We start from the raw sequence: 9960 nt of genomic DNA on the forward strand, positions 1-9960 counted from the left end.
GGATTCATCACAGCGGGGCCTTGCGGCGCGGCTCGGGCTTGTAACGGCACGGCTGTGCTTTTCCCGGCCACTCCTGCGCCCGGGCTCCCCGTGTCCCTGCCGCCTCACTGGTGTCACCGGGCTGTCGCACCTCCGGTGCCGGGCTGGGGCATCGGGTGCAGTGGGGGAGCCAGGGTGCTGCGGCAGAGCAGTGGGGAGCAGATGCTCGTCGCCGGCTCTGCCACGGCACAGCTGCCGGCGGGGTCCCACGCCACGGCAGGGCACCCTGCAAGTTTTCCCGGCCAGCTTGGTGGGCACCCGAGCTGTGCGGCAGCTGATGCCTGCCTGCGCCCAGGTGCTCGCTGCCAGCCGTGGTTTGGTCCCAGCCGGTGAATCCAGCTGCCGGGGGGTCTCTCCTCACCCCCTGACATTTGGATAACCCCCCGCCTGCTCAGAGCCGGGAGCCTGGGGGTGGCGGAGGGAGGAGGGATGCTGGGGAACGGGGGGAGAGGGGAGGGCGGGCGCTCTGCTCGCTATCACATCTACTCCATCTTATCGCCACGGTAATTTGATGATAAAAAATAATCCGAGGCTGGAAAGGAAACATGTGTAGTGGAGTAAAGATTGAATGTAGGTGGATTGTGCCCTGGGGCGGCGGCTGGGAGATAGAAGGAAATGTCCTTCTGTTTGACATACTGCCGAGACGCGGCCCCGCGCCCCCCGCCTCGCCTCGCCCTCCCGTGGCACGGGGACCCCACCGGCCCCTGTGCTGCGTGGCGGACAGGAGGGTGCCTGCTGCGGCCCCCTGCCGCCTCCTGCCCCTCCGCCTGCACCCCCTGTGCCCCCCTGGCACCCCGTGGGGTGCTGCCCCCCACCCGGCTGCCCCACGGCTCGCTCCCAGCGCGCTTCTGATTTTTTTTTTTTTTCCCTTTGGTTATGCTTCACAACTCATTTTATCAGCTGTCAGTAGCCAAATGTCTTTTTTAAGGAGTGGGTTATAGCCACTAATGTACTGAATGCTATTGCACTGGCTGCAGTTAGTGTTCCACGGCTAAATTACTGTAATTAATGTTCCACTAGAACTGTTTGTAACAGGCGGCTGCGGGAGCCCCGGGTCTGGGCTCTCACAGCCACTGAATTATCTCTCCTCCCCAGAGAAAGAGCCTCTCGCGAGGGGAGGGCCGAGGTCAGCACCGAGACAGGCAGGCGCAAGCCAAGCCGGGCTCTGGTGGACGGGGGGCCCAAGAGCCGTTCCCACGGTGCAGACCCCCCACATTCCCCCATCTCGGCTGCTCTGCCCCACGGGAGTGCAGCTGGGTGCACGGTGGGCTGCAGCGGCTCTCCCGGCTGGGACGTGCCGCGGCACCGCTGCGTCGTGCGCTGGCCCCAGGGCTTCGCTCGCCGCCCTCCATGAGTTGCGATATGAAGATGAAATGCAGTGCCTAGAGAAAAGATCCCCAAACCTCGCAAAGGGCAGTCGGCGGAGGTGTTTCCCCTGTGCCAGGCATGGCACCTCTGCCCACGGCATGGCCCAGTGGGGCAGAGCCTGCACCCACGGCAGGGTGCCCAGTCCCAGCTGCCGAAACCATCCCTGCTCCCCCTTCGCCTCCCAGCAAGGCCGGAGGCGCAGGGAAAAAAAAATTTGCTCCACGGGCAGGGAGGTGCGCATACACCCCTTGTTTCGCTAAATGCATTCGTTCGATACCTGCAACAAACAGATTAGCCGGGGCTTTATCAGGGACAAGAGAAGGGAGAGCAATGTGATAATGGTTTTCAGCAAATCCTCAGGCTGTCACAGATTAGAGCGGCCGCGGCAGGAGCATTATCAGCCCTTTCCTCCTCTCCCCATCGCCTCCCCCTTTGTCTCCTCTCGCCATCGGATTTCTCCAGCCAATCTATCCCGGCGAGAGCTGGGCAGATACAAGAAGAAGTCGGTTTCCATCTGCTCCGCGATTGGTTTTTCCCGGCAGCCGATCCGTGTCACGGCATCGATCCGCGGGCCCCCCCAGCCCTCGTCACCTTGCGTGTCTGGAGAGGAAGGTGGCAGAGGGAAGGGGGGCCGGGGGAACACGCTTTAAACTTGCCGCGTGCCATTGATCCGCGGGCGGGAGCATGGCCAGGCCAGCCCCACCAGGCAGGAGGGGCGCGAGCCGCCTGCCCTCATCAGAGGAGTTTAAATGGCTGTGACCTTCTTGTTAAAGGAGAGGAATGGCTTTGGAGGGCCAGCGGGAGGAGGGGGGCCGAGCCCAGGTCCCCAGGGAGGATGGCCGGGAGCTGCCCGGCCCTCACCATCCCGCCAAGGGGCAGCTTGGTGAGAGTGGCACCGGGGCACCGGGAGCCTGCCGGGACCCCTCCTGTCTCAGAAGGGGACACCCACTGCACCCACGTCCCCATTTCTGCTCCCCGGCTGTCTGTGCCACACTGCATGAGCAGGGACCCCGGTCCTGGCTCTGCAGCTTGCCAGAGCCCGAGCGAGAGGTGCTGTCAGGTGGGAGCTGCTGGGTTAACCCCGATGGGTGGGCAGCCTTCTCCGGAGACCTGAAGCCGCAGGGGATCGCTTTTTTCTTCTGGAGGTTGGGGACAAGGCTGCCCTTCGTCCTGATGCCGACAGCCAGGGCCTGCCGAGGGCTGCCTGCAGGCAGCGAGTGGCACCAGGCACAGGAGCTTGTTGAGACACCTGGAGATGCTCCGAGGCCATTGCCCGATGGGCAGGGCAGCAGCGCTGTACCGGGCAGAGCCCTGCATCCTTGGGGTCAAGCCGGAAAGTCCCAGCACGACCACCTGCCATCCCACCTGTACCCCTCTGCCAGGCTCCTGCCAGGGTAGAGCTGTGGCAGCTCGGCCTCATCTCGCCTTCCCTGGCTCACCCGAGGGACAGCGGGTGGGAGGGCAGGAGGGGATATAACAAGTAATGGCCCCGAGTGTGGAAACAGTGTTAATAAAGTGTATTTCACTTTTAATTTTGACATATAATGTAATGATCTTTTTTAAGGCCCTATCATATTATCTGCATGACTAGATTATTGAGTCTTCATCATCTCCAGATAAATTTATGACCAGGATGATGCTTGGAATTTATTATCAGTCAATAGAGCTCAATACTGTAACAAGGCGTGTAATAAGATATACATATTTAATGATCCGGAGTAAAACAGCCCCGCTAATGGGCAGGATGAGACGGAGGCTGGAGCGTTAATTTCCATCCCCTGCCCCTTTCCGCGGGAGCCTGCGCCACTCAGACAGGACGCAGCCCTGGGGTCCCGCACGTCGCCCGGCGCGGGCTGGGAGCAGGGACCAGCTCTGGGGGATGCAGGGGAGTGCAGCCCTCGTGCTGCTGCGGCTGTCAGCACGTGCCTGCTGCACGTATGTCAGCCCGTCCCTGCGGGCGATGGGCAGGTCTGTCTCACATGTAGCACAGGGGTCTCTCTGACACGGCTTCGTAGGTCTGCCTGACATCCCTGTCTGCACTGCGTACGGGCCCGGCACGCGTCTCCCTCGTGTGCGGCTCCCTCCAGCCCGGCAGGCTGGGTGAGCGTTGCACAAAGCTGCCACTCCAGCAGCCACCAAGATGGCCGGCAAAGGCCACCTGGTGCTCTTCATGTTTCAGAGACAAGCCTGAAATCCTGCCTCCGGGACGGTGCAGAGCTCTTCAGCTCGACAAGGGGAGCCGAGCTGCGGAGCCAGGGCGGACGGACAGGCTCTGTCCCCCCCGTGCGAGGATGCCCCCAGCCCAGCAAAGCCCTCGGTGGGGACACAGTCCTGCACGAGCTGCGCTGGCGGTGCCATCCGGGCAGGGTCCCCCACGCTCCTGCTCGCCCGGCTGCGTCCCCAGCAGGAGAGCGGGCAGCACCGGGGCGGTGACGCCGCGGGGAGTGGGGCAGGTCTGCGTGCTGAAGCACCCCAGCCCTGCGTGCAGCCACCCACAGACGTAGTCGTGTTGAACAGGGGCCCTTCGCCCCTGTCTCCTTCGCCAGGTTGTATTTTGAGCTGCCAGCGCTGATTTTTCCAGCCCTTTGGGATGTTATTAAATTAGTTTCCTAGGACTTTTAATAAGCACTTTTGATGCCTTTGAAGCGTGCGGCTTTGTGGGAAGATTACAGTCCCGCATCCATCTCGCTGGGAGAGAAACAATGGCAGCAGGGCTGGCGTTTGATCTCGCCTCCAGAAGGCGAGAGAGGGTTTGTGTGAGACAAAGAGGTGAGCTGCTGATTTGGAGCTAATGTTTAAAAATAGGTAGGTCTCCCTCCAAGATAAAGAGACCTGCCCTTCTCTGTGTAATCGCCTGCCTCTGCCTCGCTGGACCTGCAGAAACACAGCTCGCTTTATTTGAAGGCTTCGAGTGCAGCGCCGCGGTTTGATTCTGGGTCCTTTTAAAGCAATAACTAGGCCATCTGACCAAGCTTTAAAGAGCGGGAGAACTTTCCATTAGGACTCGCCACACACTCTCGGCGGCACTGGAATTGCATCCTTGCCTTTTATTTCCTTTCTCTGACATCTCGTGTCACTCAACAGGCAGGAGAAACTCGGCTTTATAAACTCTCTCATTTCTCCCTTGAAATTTCTCCCTAATTAGGGTCCAATCCCAGTGGTGGGACTGGGTGTCAGGATCTGGACATGGAGCAGAGCCAACAGCAGGGCAGTGCCCTGCAAAATGAAATGCCCTGCAAAAGCCCAGAGCGGTTTGGCCTTCTGCCCCTATCTGTCCCCGCTGCTCCCATACAGCAGAACCAGAGCCACCGTCCCTGCCATGCCAAGCATCCACGTGCCTGGCCCCGGCGCTGGCTCTGGCAGGGACCATCGGGTGAGTTACACACCACAAGCACCTGGCTCCAGCCAGGCATGCCTTCGCCACGGGGAGAAAAGGCATCAGGGGAGCCAAATTCCCTTTATCTGTGGATAACTACTGCTGCCTTTAACAGCCTGGAATAAACTAGCCATAAATACCGTGATCATAAGTGCTTAGATATGGCAACTTTACACTGAACAGAGGTTTTAACCTTCCCTGCGGAGGATATCCAGCTCTACATCACTGACTGTTTCCATCCAGCTGCACGGCCGAAGACAAACTCTAGGTGAGCTGCTCAGAGCAGCCAGCTACCAGCTGGCTCTCAGCCCAGGCTAGCCCCAGTCCTTACCCCAGTTTTGGGGTGGGACCTCCCTCCTGCTCTCAGGGCCTGGCTGCTGCTGCCGTGCGTCCTGCTAGAGAGGCCAGGAAGGAGCCGTCCCACCGCACGCTGCCTGCCTGCCTGCCTGCCCTCTGCCTGCTCCGGGGTGTGCACCGGGAGGAGGGGTGATGGGGCAGCTCCTGGCACCTTGCCTGCGGGGCGAAGCCCCACCATCCTGGCAGGGCTCCCTGCTCCCACCAGCACCCCTCGGGATCCCCAGGGACCCGCTCCAGTGGCAGCGACAGTACCGGCTGTGCAGGCAGGGCAAAGGCAGAGCCATGGCGGTGATGGGCCGTGGGCTGGGCAGCGTGGCTGCAGCAGCATCCCGTCTCCCACCCGTCCCCGGGACTTCTCTGTTGCACTGGTACTGGTTGGGCTGGACACAGCAGCAGTGCTGCTGCTCGCTCACCTCTCCTGCCTGCCCCATCCCTTTCTGGCAGCTGCCCGCAGCCCTACAGTCTGCCCAGGCTAGTCCAGGCGATGAGGCTGTTGCATCTGCTGAGCCACCCCACGGGGCTCCCAGCCATCTCCCTCGCTGCACTTCGGCGTCTCTGGCTGTGTTCGAGCAGCGCCTCTGGACAGGGACCCTCTGTCCATGTTGCAGAGAGGAGCAGGCACCAGCCTGGCCATCCCCGGCATCTAGCGCAGCCGGCAGGAGGGGTGCCGAGAGCATCTCTGCCCTGTCGCATCCCCAGGTCCAGCTGGGTCTCCCCAGGCACCCCAGCCCCAGCAGGCAGGAGTCCTGCTGCCCGCTCCCCCCTGCCACCGTCCTTTCCTCCTTCCTCCTCGACGGAAGCGCCAGTGTTGGAGCCTGCGGTTTACTGGGCTCCTGTGGGGACCCACGTCCCATTCCCGTTCCCATTCCTATTCCCATTCCCACCCAGAGAGCCCCAGAGAGGGCGGTCCTAAGCCACCAACTTCTGCGGGAACTTGTCACCATCACCTTGTCCCCAAGCCAGGCCAGAGGTCCCGTACCAGCCCCAGAGCAAGGGACCAGCTTGCATCCTCCCTGCACCTCGCCAGTGCCCCAGCCCTGACTTTATTTTGCATGGCGACTTTCAGGCGAGCTGTAAAACACTCGGACGAGTTAAATAATACACGACAGTGTACGGTATAAATTACAGGAAGCCAGCGGTGGAGCGACATTGTATGCTGAATAAATTAAAGGCTGCGTGACTTACAGGCAAGATTGATCTCCTGCCGAGCATTTTGTTTAGTGACGTGCTTGTCATAAGAGAGAGCTAATTACGGGCACGGAGGCACGCGGCTCCGATGCTGGGGAGTACGGTGCAAACTGGGTTCCCAAATGTCAGCGGGGTCCCCACACTTCCAGGATTTGCTCCTTCTGAGGCCGGCCCCGTGCCAGGCGCCCCATAGCTGGGTGCCAGCTGTGGCCCCGGGGCCATCCAGCTCCATCCCAGCCCAGGGCAAAGGACCGTGCTGCCACGGGGAGCTGCCAGGGTCTGAAAGTGGACGCCCTGGCTAGGGAGACGCAGCCGGCCGGTGGCTCTGGGGTCTGCCCTGGGCGAGGGCTGGCGCTGGGGCTGCCTCAGTGGTAGGCTCACAGGGGGATGGAGGTGCCCCAACCCGAGCCTGTTCCCGGTGGAGCAGAGCCATGCCGGAGCACATCCTCTGCTCCTGTGGCTGGTCGGAGCCGGCACTGCCTCCCCCGTCCTCGAGCCCTAGCACCGCTCACAAGGTGACACAGGGACCCCGCTGGTGCACGGGGACCTCGGGCTGGCTGAGCAGCGGAGCTGAGAGCCGCCGGGCTGATTTGGGGGCTGAATAGTACAAAAAGGCAAAATCCTTGCTGGAAATTAGGTAGGGATCTTGTAGTAGCAGGATATTGCCATGAGCCACCAAGGGAGGAGGGAGTCTTCTTGAGGGCACGGTTTGGGCTGGGTAATTTTAGGAAGACGTGCTTGACCCGTGGGAACGCAGGAGTCGGGTGAGAGGCTGGGGTGCAGCTGGGTGCCCGGCTGCCGACTTTGACCGCCAAACCCAGGGCCAAGTTTGGAAGCTCGTCCTGCTGGGCTCCTCCTGTGGGCAGCAGAGCAGGGACGGCTCCCGCGCGGCGTCACCCCTGCCGGGAGGTCTGTCCCCACCGCCCGCACGGCCGAGCGATGCCAAGCAGCTGGCGTGCAGCCAGCGAGGCCACGGCAGAGGCTGCGCCACGGGGCCGGCGGAGGGGAGACCTCCCTGGGCTGCGGCGAGGGTGCTGGTGGCTGGAGGCCGTGCTTGGGAGCGAGCTGGCCAGCGGGATGCGCTCCCCTCCGGCTCGGCCGGCTCGGCGGCTGTCTGTCACTCGGCGGGATTATGAGTAGTGAGCGTAATGCATCGGCGTATGAATAGGGTTGTCTGGCTGATGGTGATGTATCGTTTTTCATTACTGCCTCTCAAGCCCTCCCTGCTCCACGTGTGGAAATTCTATTTATTCCCTAATTTGTAAAAATTCCCTCCTTATCTGATACCAATCAGGGAGGGGTAATTGGCTCTCCAGGGCTAGCGGCTGGGGTCCTGATGAAGAGATATGTGTGTCTGCTCCGGCTGTCCAGGCACCCTGCCCTGCTGCACCAGCGACACGGGCCACAATTAATAATGATTTGCAAATGGCAGACAAGCAATAACGCAGAAAGATGTCCAGCCAGCCTCCTGCCCGCCCCTTAATTTCCTTCTGTAATATAAATGGCACGGGAACGAAAATCCAGCGCTATAAATTCTGAAATTAGTTATTCACCATAATAAATGGTTCCCTTTTTGGTGCGCGTCCCCCCCATCCTTCTCCGCTGACCCCCCCAATCCCTCCTCCCCTCCCGCCCCCCTCGCCCGCTACCTACTTCATTTGAGTCCTAATATGCAAATGCTGTAATTTAACGGGATGGTGAAGTTGATTTTCATGTTAACTTAATTACTTTGATTTATGAAGGGCTGGGATGGAGACACGGCTCCATCCTTACCCACCTCCCACCCTCGCCCCTCTGCGGTCCCACTGACCCGCCGCCTCTCTTCCCTTTCTTTCCTCAATCCTCCCTTCCTCTTCTTCCCCAAGTTTAGTGTTTTATTAGCTGCCTTTAAGTGGACATAAGTCCTCGCGACAATCGCATGATGCGGAGGACAAATTCCCCGTCCTGCCTTGTTTAATCGTGCCTGGATAATGGATGTATAATTGACTCATTTGAATGCTTTTGCCTACAGGAGTGCAGAGCATTAAATGTTTGATTGCCTTAATTTCCAAACAGATCATTATCCCCTTCTTACCCGCTCTTAATAAACACTTTATGAGGATTTTTTTTTGTAAAGGAAAAAAAATCTCCACTCCTCGTACTTCTCTGAAGTGATAAACTCTAATTAAGTCTAATATTTAAAAATATGGTAATGGTGACTTGTTTGAATAAGTGGCCTGCATTTCCATAATTTCATTATTACGTAAAACACGCTAATTATTTGAAGTGTGCTTATTACTAAAAGAGAAATCTCCTTCTAATAAAGATGAAATTGGCTTTTTTCCCTGTATTGCCGTGCACGCCGCTCCCCTTCCCTCCCGGCCAGTGAGTGGCTGTGGCCGGGAGCGGGGCGATGGCGGCGCTCGCTTTGTTTGCCCGGGGATGCTGCTGGCCTGCAAGGATGCTGGATGTGCGGGGACAGTCACGGGGGCTGGAGGACAAACCGAGGGCTCTGTGCACCCTGTGCCACCCTCGGCCCCAGCAATGTTGATGCCCTTCGGGCTCGTGGGCTCCAGGAGCTGTTGGGGATGGTGTGAGAGAGCTCAGCCCCAGCTGCCCATCCCCTCCAGCTGGGATGCCCCTCATCTCGGGGTCCCCTCGCATGGCATCGCCTGTGCCAGGCCATCCGGCAGCCTGTGGGGCTGGCGGGTGTCTTGGCAGCCGGGTGTCTGGTGGTGCTGTGTCCCCAGCCACCCAGATCCGGTCACCCTTCTTCCAGTCCCCGGTGCAGGGGACAGGAGGAAGCAGCCCGTCACCCATGGGGTGATGGTGGCCAGCCCGGGCAGGAGGAAGCAGGTGCCTGGGGTGGCAGGTTGAGCGCCAGGACAGGTCCCCTCCGCTGCGCTCGTCTGCCTGGCTGCTTCCCGGGGACACCCGGCAGTGTCACCTCCCTGCAGACCTGGGAACTGCCAGGACAGGCCCTCCCTGCTCCAGCATCCCTCCTAGGGTGAGCCGGATTTGGAGGCTTCACTGACCCCGGTGCGCAGGGGGTGGGACGGGCATCCCATCCCCTCGGGACAGGGACAGCAACAGGTAGGGGGGGAGACGAGTATTAATTGTGTCCAAACCCTCTTTAGAGCCCGTGCGGGCATTCAGTGGCGGGGCAGGCAGGGGAGGCACTGGGATGAAGTCAATATAAAACTAATTTTCTTTTCTTCGTGAAGAAATGAGGTGTGTGGCAGTAACGTAATTGCAGATAATGAGGTAAGTTATTCTTAATATTCTGCACGTCGCTGTCAGCTCCACCTAATATACCTGCTGGCTGTGCAGGGCATGCGGAGCCCCTCGCTCCACACACAGGATTATGAGGCCATTCGTTTGGGAGCAGACCAGCAGGACCGTCCCCATCGTCCCCATGGCTCCCTTCAGGCTGGGAGCTCTGTGCTCTGCTGTGTCCTTGTCACCAGTGGGGCCAGGCATCCCGGTGTCTCCACCTCGCCTGGCATGCCACGGTGGGGATGGATGCAGACCAGATACAGCTCCCTCCCGGCTCTGGCACAGGCAGGATGAGCGGCCGCGAGAGCCTGGCTCTGCGTGCCGGGCAAACGCCGTCACTCCTTGCCCCGATGGCTGTCCCCTCCCAGGGATGTGCC

General features: G+C 60.1%; 1 protein-coding gene across 1 annotated transcript in view; it reads left to right on the forward strand.

Annotated features, from left to right (window-relative positions):
• Positions 1-9960, forward strand: part of ERI3 (ERI1 exoribonuclease family member 3) — a 135083-nt gene that overhangs the window by 118048 nt on the left and 7075 nt on the right. The gene's annotated exons all lie outside the window — the stretch shown is intronic.

The sequence above is a fragment of the Ciconia boyciana genome, chromosome 7, assembly GCF_034638445.1.
Source record: "Ciconia boyciana chromosome 7, ASM3463844v1, whole genome shotgun sequence".
Lineage (NCBI taxonomy): Eukaryota > Metazoa > Chordata > Aves > Ciconiiformes > Ciconiidae > Ciconia > Ciconia boyciana.